The sequence below is a fragment of the Eublepharis macularius genome, chromosome 11, assembly GCF_028583425.1.
Source record: "Eublepharis macularius isolate TG4126 chromosome 11, MPM_Emac_v1.0, whole genome shotgun sequence".
In the NCBI taxonomy this organism is placed as follows: domain Eukaryota; kingdom Metazoa; phylum Chordata; class Lepidosauria; order Squamata; family Eublepharidae; genus Eublepharis; species Eublepharis macularius.
In genome coordinates this window covers 69301352-69322802 of record NC_072800.1, presented here as the reverse complement: position 1 = coordinate 69322802, position 21451 = coordinate 69301352, and the positions used below count along the sequence as shown (strand labels likewise).

General features: G+C 47.7%; 1 protein-coding gene across 10 annotated transcripts in view; it reads right to left on the bottom strand.

The window, feature by feature from the left end:
• KIAA1217 (KIAA1217 ortholog) overlaps positions 1 to 21451 on the bottom strand; it is a 476642-nt gene that overhangs the window by 414686 nt on the left and 40505 nt on the right. The gene's annotated exons all lie outside the window — the stretch shown is intronic.

Sequence of the window (21451 nt, the reverse complement as noted above, 5' to 3'; positions counted from 1 at the left end):
CGCCACTTTGGGGTCAGGAAGCCGTTTTCCCCAGGCCAGTTTGGCTAGGGACCCTAACAGTGTTTTGCCATCTTCTGGGCAGGAAGCAGGGGCCACTGGGAGTGGTGGGGGGAGGTAGTTGTGAATTCCCTGCGTTGTGCAGTGGATTGGACTAGATGATCCTGGAGGTCCCTTCCAACCCTATGATTCTACGATAATTTTGACCAGTTCCCCTCTCTATTACAGCTCCCCTCATACACAGCTTCTGTCCATGCAGGTCCCATGATTCCCAGCATCATTTTTTCCTGGACAAAGGGAACTGCCTCCCTTGTTCACTAGTGGAACATCTGTTGGATCCAACTCAAGGACTATGTGGGCCTCTCTAGGAGGGGAATTCCACAAAGTGCATGTTCTAATATCCACCACCCCTACCAATGTAAGCACTGAAATGCAAGGGCTGCAGTAACTGCCTACAGATGAGATTAAAATGTGTGGTTCATATGGGTACAATATACCCAAACACATACCGGAGTCCAGCCATTTGGGGCTTTGTGCATCATAATTAGCATCCTGACTTGTGCATGAAAACTGGAAGACAGCACAAATGCAGAGGAAATGCTTTATATGTTCCCCTTCCTGTAGAGTTCTACCAGGAAATGAGCAACAGCATTATAGCTTCCAAACAGTATTCAAGGGCTGCCCCCCTCCCCACAACGGAGCATGTTGTAATATAGCCGGTGAGATCACCTCAAGAATGTAGTGAAGTTACTTAATGCTGCAGGCGAAGTTAAATGTACACAAATCCATTTAGCTACAGGCTTTCTAGCAGACTTTTGAGGATCTAAATAATGTAGAGTAAGGATTGTGAAATGCAAAGCATTCCCTTCTGCTGAGCAATGAAGTTATAAGTTTTATTCACACAGACATAAACTGAAACCAAGAAAACGTTGAATGTTATTTAGTCTATAAGAAGCCATCTGTCTACTGATCAAGTCTGCCAGACAAGACAGAGCTGTGCCAGCAGTACAGTATATATAATACAACTGAGCAAAAGAGAGTGTTTTTTCTCAGAGCGTGCATATTGGACTTACTAGCTAGTAAACCTAAGCCAGAAAGTTTTGGAGTTGACGCTTGTGTCATCACCCCTCCTCATATGGAGGATACAGGCTCTGTATTGTTTTCAAGGAACAGACTCTAATGAGACAAAAAAAGGGGGAGGGGAGGGAAGAGAGCAGATTGAGCAGATTGAACCAATGTTTCTTGTGCACCAACATGGACAGTCAACAAGTCTGATGGTGTTCACAGTCTTCAGCTACATTGGCTGGGGATAAGCCCAAAACAAGCTGGGTTTGCTCATACACAGTCTTACATTTCACCCACCATTAGGGTTGCCAGCTCCAAGTTGGGAAATTCCTGGAGATCTAGGGGGTGAAACCTAGAGAAAGTGGGTTTGGGAAAGGGAAAGGACCTTGGCATGGCAAAATTCCGTAGAGTACACACACACACACACCCAAAAGTAGCAATTTTCTCCAGGTGAATTGATCTCTGTGGCCTGGAAACTAGTTGTAATCCTGGGAGATTTCCAGCCACTACCTGGAGGCTGGCAACCCTACCCACCATTGGGCCTCCACAGCTCAAGCCCAGAGTTTTTTATTTGATAGTAGGGATGACTTCCAGGCTTTTGAGCTGCTCTCCAATTGAGAGCTTTGTCTCAAGCTCTGCTCTCTGTACCCACAGAGGAAAGGATGGCATCAATCAGAAACTTGTCCCACTTTTAGATCAGCAATCCCTGGCAACTAATTTGTTGACACTGAGATGCCAGGTCAAACAAATCTTCTTTCCCCAAGTACAGGAGTAGGCTGAGGTGCAGAAGAGACAATGTGGCCCTCCCGGCCGGCAGCAAAGCTGCTTTGGGCAGGGGCCATGGTTTGCACGCCCGGATGAAGGGAGGCAGACTCTCCTTTCCCGGGCATTCAGGGATATTCCTGGGGGGGGGCAGAGAAAAGGGCATAAAAGGCCCACTCCGCCCCTCAGGCCTCAGTCTTCTTCTTTGCTTGTTGTGAGGGCAGACTGCCCAGTGGGACTCCTAGATAAGTCCACCCCATGGGCTTCACGGCAGTGGGGAATGGAGCTTTACAGGTGAACCACTTGCGTGGCCGCCAGGTACCAGCCATCCTTTGGAGGGCTCACCCCCGTGACAGTGGGATCGTTCACACAGGTCAAGGCGAGGTCCATTGAGACCCCTGAGCTTGTCCTGCTCCGCTAGTTAGATCCCTTGCCAATTCCAAGTTTATGTTATTTAATAAAGTGGCTCATATTTTATACTCAAGCAACTTGTCTGCCTCTTCTTTCGACTGGGAGGGCAATGCATAACCTTGACTTCAGAGTAAGAAAATCTCTTTTTTTAATGTAAAGGATTATTGAGTCTTGCATAGTGACGAAACAGCAATGACTACCATGAAATCACATCAGAATCATGCAGTTGCTGAATACAGTATTTTGTTACATACCTAAAAGTGAAACAGTTTTCCTACAAAGTCAGTTGTTTTACATAAGAGTCAGTCTCCAGCATCTCAAACATGGGCCCAGAGATTCGTATCACATGCAGATGCATGAATTTCAGAAGTGTTAGGCAAGCGTGCTGTCATTCCTCAGAGGCCAATTATAAGCAAGGGGATTCAGCCCTGCAATAAAATAACTGATCCTATACTTAAGAGTTAGAAATTTATGAGCATCTCAAACCATAAAATATAAGCAGCCATTCTTTCCTTGAACTGCCTTGAGGAAGGCTGGCAAAGGAAAACTATCACATTACATTAACTCCAATGCTTTGCCACGCTGGTCAGCAGTAGACTGGAACAGGCATTCCAAGATCAGGTCAACCCTTCATTAAAAATAGAAGATCCAAAATGAGATTATTATTATTATTATTATTATTATTATTATTATTATTATTATTATTATTATTATTATTATTATTATTAAAAAAATCCTTTCTGTGGCAGAGAATGGCACAGGATAGAAGAAAGGGCAATATGGAATGGTTTTCAAAATGCTACTCCAAAAAAACCACCGGCTTCTGAAGCGTCTCTCCTTTATCTACGTGAAACAATACAAAGTGCTACCAGAAAAAAGAAATGTAGGCAGGTGTAGTGTGGAATTTTTTAAAAAAACAGGGAAAAGGTACTGGATATTGCCACTAGTTGACAGTCACTGATGTAGAGATCAGATCGTCCCACAAAACAAACCAGAAGGTGGTATAGTTCACCGGTACAGTCCATGTTTGATATGCACAAGGCATCTCGTTCAACCCCTGGTATCTCTAACATCTATTTTTATCTTCCAAGGAGCCCAGGGGAAAACACATGGTTCTCCTTCACGTATTTTATCCTCACAACAAATAGTGGGGATCCCAAGAGTGTGGGAATGCCCCAAGTCTATCCAGTGAGCACCATGGCTGAACAGAAATATAAACCCAGGTGACCTGGTCCTAGTCAAATACACTAACTGCTATACCACACCAGATCTCAGCTAGCAGGGGTGGGAAGGATCCTCGCCTCTGTTCCTGGAGGATTATTACTAATCAGACAATGCTGGGCTAGATTTTATTTGTATTTATTTAAAACATTTTTACCCAATTTAGGATCCCCAACAAAGTGAACAATACAGAAAAAAAAACAAAACGAGCAAAACACAGCACATAGACATACACATAGACATAACAACAACAACTGTGTTTATATACTGCTCTTCTAGAGAGACTCGAGATTAGAGCAGTGAACAAAGTCAGTGGTATTATTACCCCCATAATACAGCTGGGGAGCTGGGGCTGAGAGGGGTAGCTTACTGAAGGCTGAGATCATGGCTGTAGTGGGAGTCAAACTAGCAGTGCTGATTGGCAACCCAACCACGTAACCACTATGCTACAGCAGCTCCTGACGCAGATATGCAAACAAGAAGGAGGGCCAATGAGAATCAGTGAGGGAATGGTAGACAAAACAGAAAAGTCCTCACCCAGTGGCGGAAGTCCAAGATAGAAGGGGATATGCCAATATCTCTGGGGAAGGATTTCCAAAGTTTTGGTGCCACAACCACGAAGGCCTTTTCACAGGCTGCCAACCATCTAGCCTCAAATGGCTAGAGCAAGGCCTCAGCATATATTCACAAGAAATGTAGTGCTATATTGTGTACAGTCTTCAGTGTTGGACTTTACCCTCTCAACCCACACTTAACAATAAAAATAAGGGCAAGAAACACTTATGTTTTTCTCTTTTATACCAATTACTATCAACACTGCAGTATATCTGCAAATACAAGAGGACACCAAGTTTTTCTCCCCATTCGTCTTTTGTGAAGAACTGGCAGGGAGCATGCAGAATTATCGCAGTAAACTGCTCAATTTGAATGCACATTGGTCATTCTAGTGTTTTCAAGTTTGTGCAGTGCATTTATCTGCTCTTCTGTAGCTCTCAAGTTTCACATGAGCTTCAAAATGGCATCCTGTGCTATCTCCATTATTACAGTGATCAGTGCCAGTACTGAATATCCACATTTAATTCCACACCTTCGCTGCCTGTGCCAATATTGACGAGGGGTGTTTTGTGGCACAGCATGGGTATTTGTACCAGCGGAATGTATTTAATTAACTGCAAAACAAAACTGTCCCATTATGGTCATTCAGCACCACAAAAAAATCTTCCAGTGAGGCAATACTTAAAAAGGGCAAGTAAGAAGCAGTATTATTTCACACAGACCATCTGGCAAACCAGAAGAGATTCTCACCACACTGTTCTTCGATGCATTTCCAGATGTGTCTGGTACCAAAAACTTTCATGCAAGAAGTTATGTTCCATGGTTTTAAGGTTTTAAGACATAAAAAGAGGAATCTGTTCCAACACTGGCCCATTTTTTGTTCCAACACTGGCACATTATACGAGTTTTAAAAGTCTGCAGTGAAAGGAACTTACATGAAGTTTAGGTAAAATACAATCATACACATAAAAATGTTGCTCCTGCATTGCTCTATAGAGTAAACAGGGGAAGAGTGGGAGGAAAAAATGGCTCTGGACAAAGGAGGGAGGGAAGAAGCAACACCCATTCCCCTTACATGGCACAACTTGGTGCTTCCCATGGCTCTGCTGGGCTGGCTGCATCCATGTACAATTTGGCTAGGCTGGAACCTGCTTTGTCCAGGCCACATATGAACCTTATACACTAGGCTGGATGTAGGGTTCCCAGTTACCCAATGATAGCAATATGCAATATAGCCTAAGCTTCATCTGTAGAAATAAAGTAGAAAATCAAAGAATTAACACACCAAATGTTGTAGACTTGTGCTGTAGATATGCAAATACACAGGATAATGGCTGTACAAATAGCATGGTGAGTCTCCCTTTTCCTTGAAGATCTGGTCTTCGAGCTCAGCTAATTTGTTTAATTCTGTTTAATTCCTTGTCAGTAGAGAAGGAACATCCCTGAACCCATCCTTTTGCCCAGACGTCTGAAAACAGCAGTCGTTTCCTGGAAGTCTTACCTACCTGCAATTTGGAGATGTTGGTATCCTCCAGGAGGAGTGTGGTATTTTAGGAAGAGCTGATGCCAAACTGAAACCAGCATCAACTGTGCTTGGGTTGTTACTGTGCGACTACAACTTTTCTCCCAATGTGTAAGTGTGGGGGCAAAACAGATTATGCTACAAGTCTCTCATACTCTCTCCTTCAAAGGTGTAAGAACTTGCAAGGCCTACAATGACCTTTTTCAAAACGATGTACAAAAAACAGAAGATAGTCCCACTGAACAGCTTTTCCCTCACCTTATTACATTTACCAGAATGTGTTGCCCTTTTTCTTTCATTTGCCACCTGAGTCCTTGAGAAATGGCTATTACTCTCTTATGAGTTTCATTTTCATATTTTAAAACTGTTTTCTATATATCCATTTTATTTGATAGAATTGGCTATAAAAAGTATCTCGCACGTCATGCTCTGTCACTCTGAATAATGTCCTCCTTCCAGAACACGAAATGACAACTAATAACTCACAGCGCTAACCTCTAAATGGAGAGACTGTTCTAGCACTCTTATTCTTTTTATCTGGGGCACCAGCACTAGTTTGAAGAATAGCCTCCTGGTCCAGAAAGGATGAGAAACCTGATCGTAGTCAAGCACAAGAACCTAGAGAGCCAGAGAAGGTATAATTTTTACCATGCCAAAGTAATGCCAGAAGCTGCTGCCATTAGAACTTGCAGAATGCTGCAGCTCGACTGTTAGCAGGAGCGAGCTGGAGCATGAACATCACTCCCATCCTACAGTCACTCCATTGGCTACCTATCAGTTACCACGATCAATTCAAAGTATTGGTTATCACATACAAAGCTCTTCATGGCCTTGCCTCAGCATATCTATGGGACCACCTCCCTCCCTATGTCCCTCCACAGCAGCTTCGCTCATCAGAACAGGGTCTCTTGCAGGTGCCAGCCTGCACATCAACAGGAGTCCATACACAGACTTTCTCTGTGATGGCCCCTACCCTGTGGAATGGCCTGCCTGAGGAGGTCAGTAGAGCCCCCACGCTCCTGGCTTTCCACAAACAATGCAAAACTGAATTATTCAAACAAGCTTTTTACTCAGATAGAAGGGAAGTATTGTAGGAAGGGGGTCTCAGATGCTTCAGTAATGAGTTAGGGACCATAGACTTCACCACTATGTTGCTGTGCATATTATCTGTTGCTATGAATATGTACTCCTATATACTACCTGTGCTTTATGTAATCTAATGTCAGTCCTAGAAATGATTATGTTCTATTTCAGCAATTCTTCAACTCTGTATTGCTAATGCTATGTATGTGTATAATCCTACGACATTGTTTATGGAAATGTCCTTGACACTGTATGGAAATGTCCTTGATACTGATTGTACTAATCTTACACTATGTAATCCACCTTGAGTCTCAGTGAGAAAGGTGGACTATAAATGACATAAATATATAAATAAATAAATTCTAACTTGGAACCTAACTACTTATGGTCTTCCACTTTTATCCCCCGAGTATTTCTATCAACCAATGAAAGCAAAGTGAACACTATTCTTTTGATGGGCCTGAAGTACCACTATTCCTACCTCCCGTTAGTCCTAGTAGCTCTTGCAATGCCCATCAGGAGTACAGGGTATTTTCAAAACATATTTTACTTATAGTTACAAGCTGCACATCTCAGATGGAAGTTGTATGCATATTGAAGTTTGCAAGCAACTCAGGAACCACCAGCAGCCCAGATGAAGTGTTCTGAGTTCCACTGAGACCAACAGCACCTACTCACAACTTATTTGTGTCTTACAATATTTGCCAAGATTGCATCTTTGTGCGCATGAAACATGAAGTATGCATCAACCCTCTCTTCCCAAAGAATCTTCTAACACAGGCTAGACAGATGTCACTATTGTCATAGCCTTTGTTCACTATATTACTGACATCCTCTTCAAATGTAAGCAGAAGCTCTCAACTAAATATAGTTTAGACTATACTTGAACTTTTAGACCTGCTTGGTGTTTATGATTGTTCCCGACAGATCAGATTTGGAACCATGAACAAGTATATTAAGGCAGGAGATGAGAGGCTGTTTCATGTAGACAACCAGCATACCAAATAATTGACCTATACATAGTTTGAGAAAAGCAGTAGAGATAGGCACAAACCGGAAAAAAACCAAACAATGTGGTTTGTGGTTCGTCAAATTTCACAAACCACAAACTTTCATGAATCTGCCCCTCCCCAGTTCACGAACTGGTTCGTTTGGTTCATGAAAACATCACATCCAGGTCAGAAAATCGTCACTTCCAGGTCAGCAGAAGGTCTGCAGGAAGTCCATCCCCTGTTGCCTAGGAAACTGATTGATCAGCACCAGGCTGTCTACAGTGACAAACCAAAAAATGAACCAAACAAACCAGCCTAAAGTTCGTGGCAGTTAGTCAGAAATGGGATCTGACGAACCGCTGGTTCACGAACCACAAACCAGCCTGGTTCGTCATGAATTTTGGTTCGTATTTTGGTTCGTGCCCATGTCTAAAAAGCAGTCCTTCATAGATGGCATTCATGTGATTGTTCATTCTCAATTCTGCTACAGGAGAATTCTATATGACAGACCTGGCATATTAGCTGCTTGATAGGTAGGGATTTGTTTTTTCTGTTAAGTGAGAGGTCCTTTGAACATGCAAAGTGCCAACTGCAACCAAAATTAGCATACTTCTTGGAACCCAACCCTATCGTGTCAGAGCAAAACTGCATGCCTGATATTTGGCAATATGAAGAGCAACACAATACTTTATGCAACAATTGTGCTAGCTGCAGGTAATCAACATTATATATGATTTACTAGTGACAATATAGCAGGTTGTGGCAGACACAAGCAGCAGAGGCGCTAGGGTTTTTGGCACCTGTGGCGGGCCGGGCACCCTCACGCACACACACACGCACCGGCCTGCATGATGACATCACATGTGACATCATGAGTGCGTGCGTGCTGTCGGCCCGATTGCTGCAGCGGGCAGCTGGGATGGCACGCAGGTGGCCTCCCAGCTCTCCTGCTCGGTTGCCCTGCACCGCCGCAGACGCCTGCCCATGGCTGCTGCGCCCAGCTGAGGGCATGTGCTGGTGGCAGTGGAGGTGGGGGGCAGGAGGGCTAGGAGGCTGCAGCTCCCGCCCCCCACGCCTCCTTGCACCCCCTTTGGCACCCCGTGCCCTGAGGCCACCGCCTACCTGGCCTCAATGGGCGCACTGGCCCTGGACACATGTGCTGCCTAAAAAGCTGGAATCCAACGGGAGCACAAACAGCACACAGCAGCACAGATGGACTTGTTCCTCGTGCCTTACATAGGCTTATTTTTTATTTACATCATTTATAGTCTGCCTTTCCCATTTAAGACTCTTAGGCGGGTCACACAGTGCAAGTCAATATGATCAACAGTAGGGACATCCAATAAAGAATGCAAGAAAGAACGCAAATGCAAAATTTGCAGAAATTTGAAAACAAGCAGAGATCCAATATAGTGCCAAAACACGGATGAAACAAAGGATATGTGATTAAACATGACATATTAGATCAGAAATTATGGCAACAGACAGTCGACAGTAGTATAATCTAAAGTCCCTATCTCTTTACAAATGCATCTCTTCAAACCATTTCCTTACTGTACAGCCCACCTACCCTTACAGTCCTCCCGAATAATTCAGTTTTATACAGTTTGCAAAAGACTGGGAGAGTGGGAGCCCTCCTCACCTCATCAAGCAGGCCATTCCATAAGGTGTGGGCCACAACAGAGAATGCACATATATAGGCAGTTGTTGATTTTGCCTATTACAAGGAGGCAGCTGCAGAAGGCCTGATTCAGATAAATGAAACTGCCATGGTGGAACGTAGGGAGAGAGGCGGTCTCGCAGATATGATGGACCAAGGTTGTGAAGGGCTTTGTATGTGATACAGTCAATTGAGCCCAGTAACTGATAGGAAGCCAATTTAGGTTGCCATTTAGATATAAGAAGACAGAGCATTGCATAATGTTGTAATATATTTCAATGTTCAAGGTGTCAGATGACTGACAAGTTTCATGGATGGTTAAATCCACATAAAATGTCACTGTATTTCAACATGACCACTAGATTCCTTTACATGGCATATCTGGGAATGCTAAGCATAGTCAGTGAGAAGAAGTTTACATGACCTTAAAGTTTCATCAAAAAATTCAACCAATTAGCTGATTTCAATGGGATCTGAGCATTACCACTTAGTTTAATACCAGGTCAAGATACTGGAATAAAAATCAGCCTGGAATGAAGCAATGAGCAATCTGTGGATTGCAGTTTTACCAGTTAAAGAACGATTCACTGAAGAAAGAACTAATTCTTGTGATGAAATCCTTTGTTGACAAAAATAGGCTCGTTGCTTATTAAAATAATAATTACTGTGTGGGTAGATAGAGAAACTAAGAGAGAGACAGTATTAGAGGCATTCTTGGTCACATTTGTTCTTATCCATCTCTGAATTCACAAACAACTAGCAATTCCAGTACAGAAGTATTGCAAAATATGTTTTTATATCAGTATCAGCCTTACTCAAATTAATATATATGTACAGGGCTCATTTCGAGGGGGAACGCAGTTCTCCGAAGAGGTCACATGTCAGATGGCCCCGCCCACCTGAGTCTTGGCCATTTTGGCCCCATTTTGTCCTGGATTGGGCCTCTGATGGGTGGTGGATCACTCTCCTGTTCAGCAGTGGCCCGATCCTGACCATTTGGGGCCCAATTTTGGTCCTGAATGGCCAGGATTGGATCCAAAACAGCCAGGATAGGTGATGTCAGGGGATGTGGCATATGCAAATCAGTTACGCTAATGACACATTTCCAGTGATGTCAAGGAGCGTGACGTATGCTAATGAGTTATGCTAATGAGCTAAGCTAATGAGTTCCTCCAGCTCTTTTTCTACAAACTGACCCCTGCATATGTATGTGCCAACAATATGTCGTGACGGCGTGACCAACACAAGTTTTCCTCCAGACCTGGCATTCCAGTAGCTGCAGGAGTATGGGGAGTAAAAGGCACTTCTCACCCAAGTGGCTCAGGTTGGGACATCACCCCAGTCCCACCTGTAGCTAACCCAGAGAAAAAAATATTTACTCACCTTCTGAAAGGTTAAAAAGTGGAAGATTCTGTTTTCATTCCATCGCCACTTGGTGACATGCATTCTCATCAGCTACTCAGAGGCATTTCAGCATACGCTTACCTTAATGGAACTCCGAAACCGAAGTCAATGAAGTAAAGGAAGGTACCAGCACAAGCAAATTAGCTTTCAAACTGTACTTGTGTTTATTGTCTGCAACGCTAATGTATTTTGCTTTGCCAGCATTGTGTTTATTTGGCAATGTTTATGGGTCAGATCTAAGTATTCAGTGAAGGAACAGAAAGGCATTTTCACCTGCACAAAGAAGGGAGCAACTTCTGACAATTCCCCCTTCGCTCTGAGGTTTCCCCTGCCTGACATCACACACTGTTCCCAAGTGTCCTCCCAAGGACTGGCTTTGTTGGGGTGCAATGCAGTGTTAGGAGAAAGAGGGCAGGGCTTTTTTCCAGCAGGAACGCGGGGGAACGGAGTTCCGGAACCTCTTGAAAATGGTCACATGGCTGCTGGCCCCGCCCCCTGATCTCCAGACAGAGGGGAATTTAGATTGCCCTCCGCACCGCCGAGCAGCACGGAGGGCAATCTAAACTACCCTCTGTCTGGAGATCAGGGGGCGGGGCCACCAGCCATGTGACCATTTTCTCCCAGGGCAACCCACTGAGTTCCACCACCTCTTTTCCCAGAAAAAAAGCCCTGGAGATGGCCAAATTCCATTCTACAGGCAGAGCTCCACTTATGGTTCCTTGGACCCAATCTTATATTTTGTCACCAGACACTTTTAAGTTCCTAGGATATGAAGGCAGAATAAAAATGTTTTCACAATAAAGCATAACTGGGTTTCCCACAATTACAGGTTTGCAGAACTAGGATTCTCTTCCATTATGATCCGACACAAAGAGAATAGCAAATTAGCCCTATCACAAATTGAGCTGTCATGCTACCTGTTAGCAGGGGGCACAAACGAACCCTGCGCTAGAAGTCACGTGCCATTCCTGCTGGTTGCAATGAGAGTTGTGCCAAATAGCTATTGGCATTGTATGACGGCAGAGATATATCTGCTGTTAAGAATATGATCTCAGCTCTCCATCTTGTCGTTCTACCAAAGAGCCCGCAAAAAGCACCTGGCTGATTTATGCATTTCTTTATCTCACTGGACACTATTACTGAAAGCAAAAGCGGCTGATTTGTACTCCCTCTGCTGCACTCTAGTGAGCAAGTGGAATATATTAGATTAAAAGGAGATCTTACAAGACTTGCAACATTTAAAAAAAATAGTGAGATCCTGGAATGTTTTCTAAAAATATGCTTTACAGTTCTAGGCATGTTATAAAAAGAACGGCTTTAGCACAATCATCTACAATGTGTACAATGGCTATGCATGAAAATATCTTTCTATAATGAAAGGATTTGGTACCTCATAATAAAAAGCATTTAGACAGCATTTTCAGTGTTCAAAATGCTGCACACACAGCCTATTATGATCCTTACGACAACCCTGGAAAGTAAGCTAACAATATTCCCTTCACACTGCAGATGTGGAGGCCGAGGCTCACTGGCTTGCCTAAGACCGCCTCATGAGCCTGTGCCAGAGGTGAGTTCTGAAACAAGGATCTTCTAGATCAGAGCTCATTCTCTGAGCCTGAGAGCCAAGCTACAAGTGACACCTTACACAGGTTGGACACTTGTCAGCTTACCTCAAGTTTTGATGGGAAATGTAGGTGTCCTGGTTTTACAGCTTGGCTCTCCATTACAGCTGCAATACCAGGATGCCTACATTTCCCATCAAAACTTGAGGGAAGCTGACAAGTGTCCAACCTGTGTCAGGCGTCACTTGTCGCTTGGCTCTGAGCTACACTACAAATGAAAGGGGTTGCTGAGTCCTGCTGTTAGCTCTGAACCGCAAATGCCAACCTAATGGCCCAGTAGCAGGGCATGGGGGCTCTGTCTGAGGGCTGCCTACACAGCTAATGGAAGAAAGCTAGGCTATGTGAGGCTGACTTATGCTGAATCAGACCACCGGTCGATCGAGGACAGTACTGCCTACTCAGATTGGCAGCAGCTTTCCAGGGTTTTGGGCAGAGGTTTTTTACGTCACCTTCTACCTGTCCCTTTCAACAGGAGATGCCAGGGATTAAAACTGGGACCTCGTGCATGCAAAGCAGAGGCTCTTCTGCTGAGCCACAGCCCCTCCCACCTTGCCTTGAAGGAACGCAAGTTAGACAATGGTGCTGCACTCTGTTTAGAAGCAAGGCAAGAGGCTCCATCCCAATGGGGTTGTGTAAAACCAGAGACCCCTCCACAACCGCTCCTCCTCCACAACGAATAGCAATTCACCATTGCATACCTATTACAGGACCCACCTAGGAACTGCAATGTGTACCCAGGGAGAATCAAACTGAGCACATAGGGTTCTACCTGTGAAGGGTTAACCCCATTTGCTTTACCATGGAGGAAAGCCCTATTATTCAGGCGAAAGATTCCCAAAACTGCGTGTGCGAGGCTGCATGTGAGCATCAGAGCCGTTCAGACTTCTGTATTGCAGTATAAATATTTGATTGCTAAAGCAAAATGTATTTTCTTCCAGTTGTGAGAAAAATAACATTCTGGGCATATTTGTAAATGGAAAGCATGTGAGACTGGAGACTTGGGTTAGATAGGGGAGGACTACATTTTCTAATTCATTGTCATTTTAATGTATCTTTGTTGCAAAGATTAAACAGATGGTTAAAAGCAGCTAATGCCAGCCAAACTCCCCATCTGAGTAACATTCTCACCGGCTCATCAGAACCCTTGTTCTGTCACAAATCCTTCATAATTCATTTTCATCTCCATACTTATCTCCATAACAGAGTTAATAATGCAAACGACAAACATAACATCAGAGTTCACGTAGAACATAATCATGACTCTTAACTAAACATACCATTAGAAAACTTATCAGACTGAGCTAAGTGCTAAAAAGCTCCACTTGCAACATGCTCAACTTTCTTCTGCTAGATGTTTGCAGACAGAAGTGGAATAAGGGGAGCCAACACCAGCAGTTAGGATACTCAAGGGCCAACTTTATTTATTTTACAGCAAGATAAGGATCTGCAACGTCCAAGGCAAAAATTCCGCCATGCTTCATCACTGTGACTGGATAAAGAACTATCAGGCCTCCTCGATCTGTTCATCCCTCGATTCCAGATGGAGTCACCCTTGGTCCGAGCTCTGATCACGTCAAGTGGCTCAGAAAGAGGCCGTGGGCAATGTGTGGGCACTTCCAACAAACCCTTGCTTGCCCACCTTCCATGCCATGAGCAGTAACATCATGAAGCCAAGTCCACTCTGTGAGCTGCCCACAATTCTCACAAAGTTATTTTAATATATACAACGAATATAGAAAATGTTTGGGAGTTTGGACTTCCTTTTTTAAAAAGCAAGCAAGCAAAAATATGTCACTGGCAATATACCATCTGCAGCTAGGGGAGTGGCCTCGATGAGCCACATCTCTCAGGACAACTTTGGTGTGTGGGGCAAGGAAAAGCAAGGAGCAGCTAGACTATCTCTGTCCTTGGGATCAGGGTGGGATTATCCATATCCTGGGCAAAGACATGAAGAAGATGCTTACGTTACCCCCACCGATTGGAGTGTTAAAGATTTTACCAGCTGTAATTCAGCTATTAAATATAAATTTGAAAGTATGTCGGTTATGACTATGCATGCTTTTTGAAATTGTTAAGATCTACAAGCTCCTTCGTTAAACATTTTTCCTTCTTATATCTGACATACAAATATGATCTCAAAATTAACACACAAATACAACCCACTTCTAGGACGGTTTTCAAGCAAAAACAACTCTGAGATGCCAGAAAGTAACAAGAATGACAGATTCATCCAAGAAAACGAGAAGTGAGTCAGAAGGGCAAGAGAAAATTATACGGAAAAGGGGAAAGGAGGATATGGAGCTATTGACTGCAAAGGTTTTTGGTTTAGTGTATTAAAATGATTTCCAACTAAAACAAGAATTGGATCCTGAATGAACACTGAATTCCTTTGGTGGATAAAGTGCTTGAAAGTTGCAAGTTCACTTACAGAATGCACCTATGGATTATTATTAGGTAAAAGTAGTCCCCTGTGCAAGCACTGAGTCATTACTGGCCCATGGGCAGGGCTGGATCGAGGGGGGACAGGGTGGTGGTCTGCCCCTGGCGCCGCCAGGGAGGGGGCACTGGGAGCAGCTGCCAGCTGCCGGAACGTGCAGGCGGCAGCATGGGCAGCCTCGCAGCCCCCCATGCTGCCTTTCGCCTGCCCCGCGTGACAGGGGGCAGCCAGCTTGCCACACACCCCGTCCTGCAGGGCAGGCAAAGGGCAGCGAGGCCGCCCAGGCCATTCACCTGCCCCACAGGAGAGGGGGCAGCTGGCCACCCTCTGTCCTGCAGGGCAGGCGCATGGCATGGGCGGCCTCACAGCCCCCCTTGCTGCCTTTGGCCTGCCCTGCAGGACAGGGGGCGCGCGGCAAGCCGGCTGCCCCCTGTCCCACGGGGCAGGCAAAAGGCAGCACGGGGGGGGGGCTGCAAGGCCGCCTGCATCATTCACCTGCGGAGAAGCGAATGGCACGGGCGGCTTCCCAGCCCCGCACACTGCCTCTGGTTCCCCACGTGATGATGTCACCAAAATGATGTCATCACGCCACGTTGGGAGCACGCACGCAAGGCTGGACTAGGGTTGCCCCAGGCGCCAGCAACCCTAGATCCGGCCCTGCCCATGGGGGGATGTCACATCACGACATTTTCTTGGCAGACTTTTTACGGGGTGGTTTGCCATGGCCTTCCCCAGTCAACTACACTTTACCCCCAGAAAACAGGGTTGACATACCTGTAACTTATGTTCATCGAGTTCTTCTGTGCTGACACACATGGGGACTGCGCAGGCGCAGGCCAGCCGCCAGAGAATTTTCCATAGCTTCTATAGCTCCGAAGGGGCCGTTTGTCGCGCGCCTCAGCGACCGTTTTCCCGCCCAAACGGTCACGTGCTCCTCCAGCGACCAACGGCCCCTTCCCTCAGTTCTCCTTGCCGCCGCTTAACCAATACACATAGCCACAACCTGCATAGACATCAATATTTGTTATAGCCCACACAGCATTGTGCATTGGAATTCACAGCGGGGTAGGAGGGAGGGTTGTGTGTCAGCACAGAAGAACTCGATGAACATAAGTTACAGGTATGTCAACCCTGTTTTCATCTTCGTTCTTCTGTGCCTCCACACATGGGAGTGTACCAAGCTTCACACAATAAGGAAGGTGGGGTGAAGTCCAACACAATTTTATTGTATCACACAAGAACCATCAACAAGTGTAAACAACATATAACTATACACAAATATACATACAAAAATAACACATATATACAATATACTCCCATATATACACACTTGTATAAGGATATATTCAATAAATATATATAAGCATATATACATATAAAACATACAACTACAAAATTGTAGCATGATAGCGTAGCATCCCAGAACCCCTTAGGAAAAAAGGGAATGCAATACAGCCCTGGCCACAGCCACATCTCGCCCTGTATCCACATCTACAGCATAATGCCTGACAAAGGTGTCAGCCGTGGACCAGGTGGCTGCCCTACAGATGCTAGCCAACGGAACCCCCTGGAGGAGAGCCGAAGAGGCAGCCTGGGACCGCGTGGAATGGGCCCTAACCTGCAGCGGGCAACTCGCCCCAGCCAGGGAATAGGCCTTACTAATGGCCGTCACAATCCACCTGGACAGAGTCTGCGAGGAAGCCCTATTGCCCTTGTCCTTGGCCCCAAAACACACGAACAGGTGAGGACACTTTCTGAAGCCCTTTGTCCTGTCCAGATAGAAAGCTAGTGCCCTCTTCAAATCCAGAGTGTGCAGCGCCTTTTCCCCCTTGGAAGAGGGGTGAGGAAAGAATGCAGGAAGCGATATCTCCTGCGACAGATGAAAAGTGGACACTACCTTAGGTAGGAAGCCCAGGCAGGGACGCAATACCACCCTATTGGGATGGAATAAAAGGAAGGGGGGGGTCAGACCGTAGCGCAGAGAGCTCACTGACCCTCCTGGCAGAGGTTATAGCCACTAGGAATGCCACCTTGTACGATAGCAGGTCCAAGGGGCAGATCGCCAAAGGCTCGAAGGGAGGCAACATTAGCCGTGCCAGCACCAAAGACAGTGACCATTGTGGTACAGGAGGCGACACTGGTGGGTAGAGGTTGAACATTCCCTTAAGGAACTGGCGGGACTTTGGGTGGGAAAAAACCGTGCTACCATCAACACGAGAGTGGGTAGCAGAGATAGCTGCCAGGTGAACCTTGAGGGAGGTAACCCTTAATCCCTGGTCCCTCAGGAGGCACAAATAGTCAAAAATCAGACCTAGGGAGCTATCCGTAGGCACCACCCCTTTCTCACGTGCCCAGGTCTCAAACCTCCGCCACTTGGCCTCGTAAGAGCGCCGGGTAGATGGCTTGTGGGCATTCAAGAGGACCCGTTCCACCTGCGTAGAAAAATTCAATGAGGAGGGACGATCCGCCAAGCTGCCAGATGCAGCTTCCCGGGGTCGTGGTGAAGAATGTCCCCGTTCCTCAAAAGATCCTGCCAAGGGGGCAGCCTCACATAGGTCCGCTGAGATAGCTGCAGGAGCCTTGGGAACCAGACTTGCCTCGGCCAAAAAGGAGCCACTAAGATGCAGTCTGTCCTGTCCTCCTCTATTTTGCACAGGACCTTGGCTATCAAGGGGAAGGGCGGAAACATGTAATGCAATCCCTGGTTCCACGTAAACAGGAAGGCATCCCCAATAGAGAGTGGGTCGCTCCCTGCTCGGGAACAGAACGTCTGGGCTTTGGCGTTCGCCGCCGTAGCGAACACATCTATAACCGGGTGTCCCCACATCTGGAAGATCAGCCCACTGCACCCGTCGTTGAGCTCCCATTCGTGGTCTAACAACAGAACCCTGCTCAGGGCGTCCGCCCGAGCGTTGTCTGACCCAGCCACATGTATGGCTCGCAGAGTGACGCCATTCTTGACTGCCCACTGCCAGGTGAGCGTGGCTTCCCGGCAGAGAGTCATGGACGCTGTGCCCCCTTGCTGGTTCACGTAGTACATGGCAGTGGTGTTGTCTGTCTGTACCAACACGTGACGATTTCGCAGCAGAGCTGTAAGGGACACAAGCGCAAAACGAATGGCTCTTAGTTCCAAAACATTGATATGGAGCGCCTTTTCACCTTCAGTCCAGACGTCCTGGACACAGACATCCCCACAGTAAGCCCCCCATCCCACCAGAGAGGCATCAGTGGTCACCGTGATGTCAGGATGTTGATAACCGAAAGGGAAACCTCCAAATAAATTGCCCTCAGACAACCACCAATCCAACGAGGACAGTATGCTCCTAGGAACGGAGAGCTTGAGGGACGGAGGGTGCTGAAAAGCATCATACCTTCGTACAAACCAGTTCTGGAGAGGCCGCAAATGCAGCCTGGCGAGGGGGATTACAGAAGTAGCAGCAGCCATATGGCCCAGCAAGCACTGGATAGTGCGTACCGGTTGAAAACGGTTCCTCTTAAACATGGACACCAGACCCTTTAGGGACCTAGCCCTCTCCTGGGGGAGCAGAGCCTTACCCTTCACAGAGTCCAGAAGTGCACCAATGTAGGAGACCGTACGACTGGGAACCAATTTAGATTTTTCTAGATTAACCACGAGGCCCAATCGGTCGCATGTGGTAAGCACCAGATCAAGGTCCTGGGCTAATCTGGGCTCAGACTCAGCCACGATGAGCCAGTCATCAAGGTACGGAAAAATTGAACAACCCTGCTCCCGAAGGAAGGAGACCACAGGAGCAACACACTTAGTGAACACCCGTGGGGCAGTGGACAGGCCAAAGGGGAGCACCTTGTATCGAAAAACCCTTTGCCGGTAGACAAAGCTCAGGTATTTCCTATGTTCCTCACGTATCCCCACATGAAAATATGCGTCCTTCAAATCCAGGACCGCAAACCAGTCCCCCTTCCTGAGCAGGGCAAGCACAGTTGCCAACGTTACCATTTTAAATTTAGTCACCCTCAAATAGGCATTAAGGCCTCGCAAGTCCAGAATGGGACGCAACCCCCCGTCCTTTTTGGGGACTAGGAAGAACCTGGAGAAGAACCCCTTCACAGAGCCTTCATAGGGCACCTCCTCTATAGCTCCCTTGGCCAAGAGCGATGTTATTTCAGTGTCCAGCTCGGCCATAGTGTTATTGACAGCGGTCAGCGGTGAACAGCATCTCGGCAGTTCAATGAATTCCAGCCCGTACCCCTTCTCAACAATAGTTAAGACCCATGAGTCAGATGTTATTGACTCCCACTCCGAGAGGAATGGCCTCAGTCTGTCCGAGAAGTTCGGTGGTACGGCTGGGTTGACCCGTCAGTACTGCCTCCCAGGGCCCTGCTGCTCCTTCTGTTGGGACGGAGGCTGCGAGGAACGAGGTTTGAACGGCCTACGCCTCTTGGGCTGCTGCTGAGGAGGGTAGTGCCGCTGTTGATAAGCCGGGAACGGTTGGTAACTCGGCCGCTGCTGCTGGTACCTGCCCTGGTAGTGGTAAGGGCCGTACCTGGGAGTGTATCGTGGCTTGTAGGCGGGTTTGTCAGTGGGAGCTAGGCCCAAGGACCGTGCCGTCTGTCTGTCCTCCTTCTTTTTCTTTAAGGCCTCATCGGTGGACGCGGAGAATAGTGATTCCCCTTCGAAAGGAAGGCCTTCCACCCGGGACCTCACTTCCTGGGAAAGGGCCGTAGACCGCAGCCATGAATGGCGTCGGAGGACGATGGCGGAAGTCATCCCACGAGCTGCCGTGTCGGCCGCATGGCTCCCTGCATTTAGCTGTTGTTTCGACAGGCGGACAGCTTCTGTCTGCAGGAGCGACACCACTGCCTTCTGTTCAGGGGGGAGGATGCCAACATAGGATGCCAACTTTTCCCAGAGGTAGAGTTGGTACCCAGCCATAATCGTCTGGTAGTTGGCAATCCTCAGCCCTAGGGATGCGATGGAATACTGCCGTCTACCTAGGGCATCTAGCTTCCTCCCCTCCTTGTCAGGTGGCGCTGAGGGTGCTCCAGAGCGGCGAGACTGGAACTCCTCCGTGACGAGCGATGAAGGCGGAGGGTGCTTCAACAATGATGGCCAGGTGCCCTGTTTAATCTTATAAAGCTGCTCAATCCTCCTCGAGGTGGCAGGTTGGTCACAGGGCACCTTCCACACCTTCTCGACAATTTCCTCTATCCCCTCAAGCATAGGGAAGCCAACGGTTGCAGGATTGTCCGCATAGACCCTCCTGAGCAGCTTGTCCTTGGTTTGGGGAACAGCTGAGGAGATATCCATTTCTAAAGCTTGAGCCATCCGAGCCATCTGATCTGCGTAGATTCTCAAATCTTCATATGGAGAACTACTGCTCGGCGCCACGTTGTCGTCTGGCGAAGGTTCGGAACAGGACTCGGAACCGTAATCTCCGACGCTGCCGACGTCCTCCCCTTCGGAACTGTGCGATTCCTCTCCCCGGGCCGGCGGAGGGAACCATGCCTGCCTAGAGGTCGAGGGCCTCGGTTCCGAGTATGCGAAACCAGGAGCCCCTTCCCATTGGCAATGGAAAGCGGGAGGCAGATCCGAAGCTTGACGATGACGGGAGGCCAACGAGCGCACGGAACCGACACTCCCCTCCCCGGACCGACATCGCTCACGACTGGAAGCAGCTGCTGGTGAGCGGTGACCAGAAGACGACCGATCCCGCCGACTCGGAGGCGGGCCTGGATCAGCTACTGGGGAAGGTGCCGATGGTACAACCTCGAACGCGCCCGGGTCCGGCACATCCTCCGGAACCGGAGAGCCCAGGTGAGGAGACGGTGTGCGCGGAATCAGGATGACCTCCTCCGTCGGAACCGAGCGTGGAGAGCGATGACGGTGCTTGGTCTTTTTCTTCTTTGCAGGTGGCTCTGAAGAAGATCTCGGTACCGACGTAGCTCTGGATGACGACGAGCGCGGCTTAGCCACCGGAATCGACCCAGCCGTCGGTTCCGACCGAGGGCTCGGAACCACGATCTTCGGTCCCGAGGCGGCAGCTCTCGGATCCGACGCGGTGGAAGAAGCGCTTCGGGGCGGCCGCGCCGAACCCTGCGCTGGAGAGGTTGTCTTCGACGCTGCGGCACTTGCAGGGCGTGCAGACCGAGCGGAGGACACAGAACCCGCCCTCGAGCGCCCTCCGACAGAGGGGCTTGGGCCAGCCTTGGGGGAGGGCAGCGGTGTTGCCGTTGACATGACCGCTTTCCAGAGGGAGGAATTCAGCCGGGCCTGCCGATCCTGACGGGCCTTATTCGTGAACCCCTGACAGATCTTGCAGGCGGTCACATTGTGGATCTCCCCCAGACAAAAAAGGCACTGGTCGTGGCCATCGATCTGTGCCATTTTAGTATGGCACTTCAGGCAACGCTTGAAGAGCGCCTTTGAGGCCATCTTCAGGGGCGCGCAAATAAGAGAGGTCAACCAGTCCGAGTCAGAAACCGTCCGTTAATTACCGTCCAAATCAGTATCCAAAAGCGAAGTCCGAAGTCCAAACCGATGTCCAAATAAACCAGAAGATCAATCACAAGCAATAAGCGCAGAGCAACGAAGCTAACGTTCTCTCCCAGCGGCGGAAAGAAGAGAACTGAGGGAAGGGGCCGTTGGTCGCTGGAGGAGCACGTGACCGTTTGGGCGGGAAAACGGTCGCTGAGGCGCGCGACAAACGGCCCCTTCGGAGCTATAGAAGCTATGGAAAA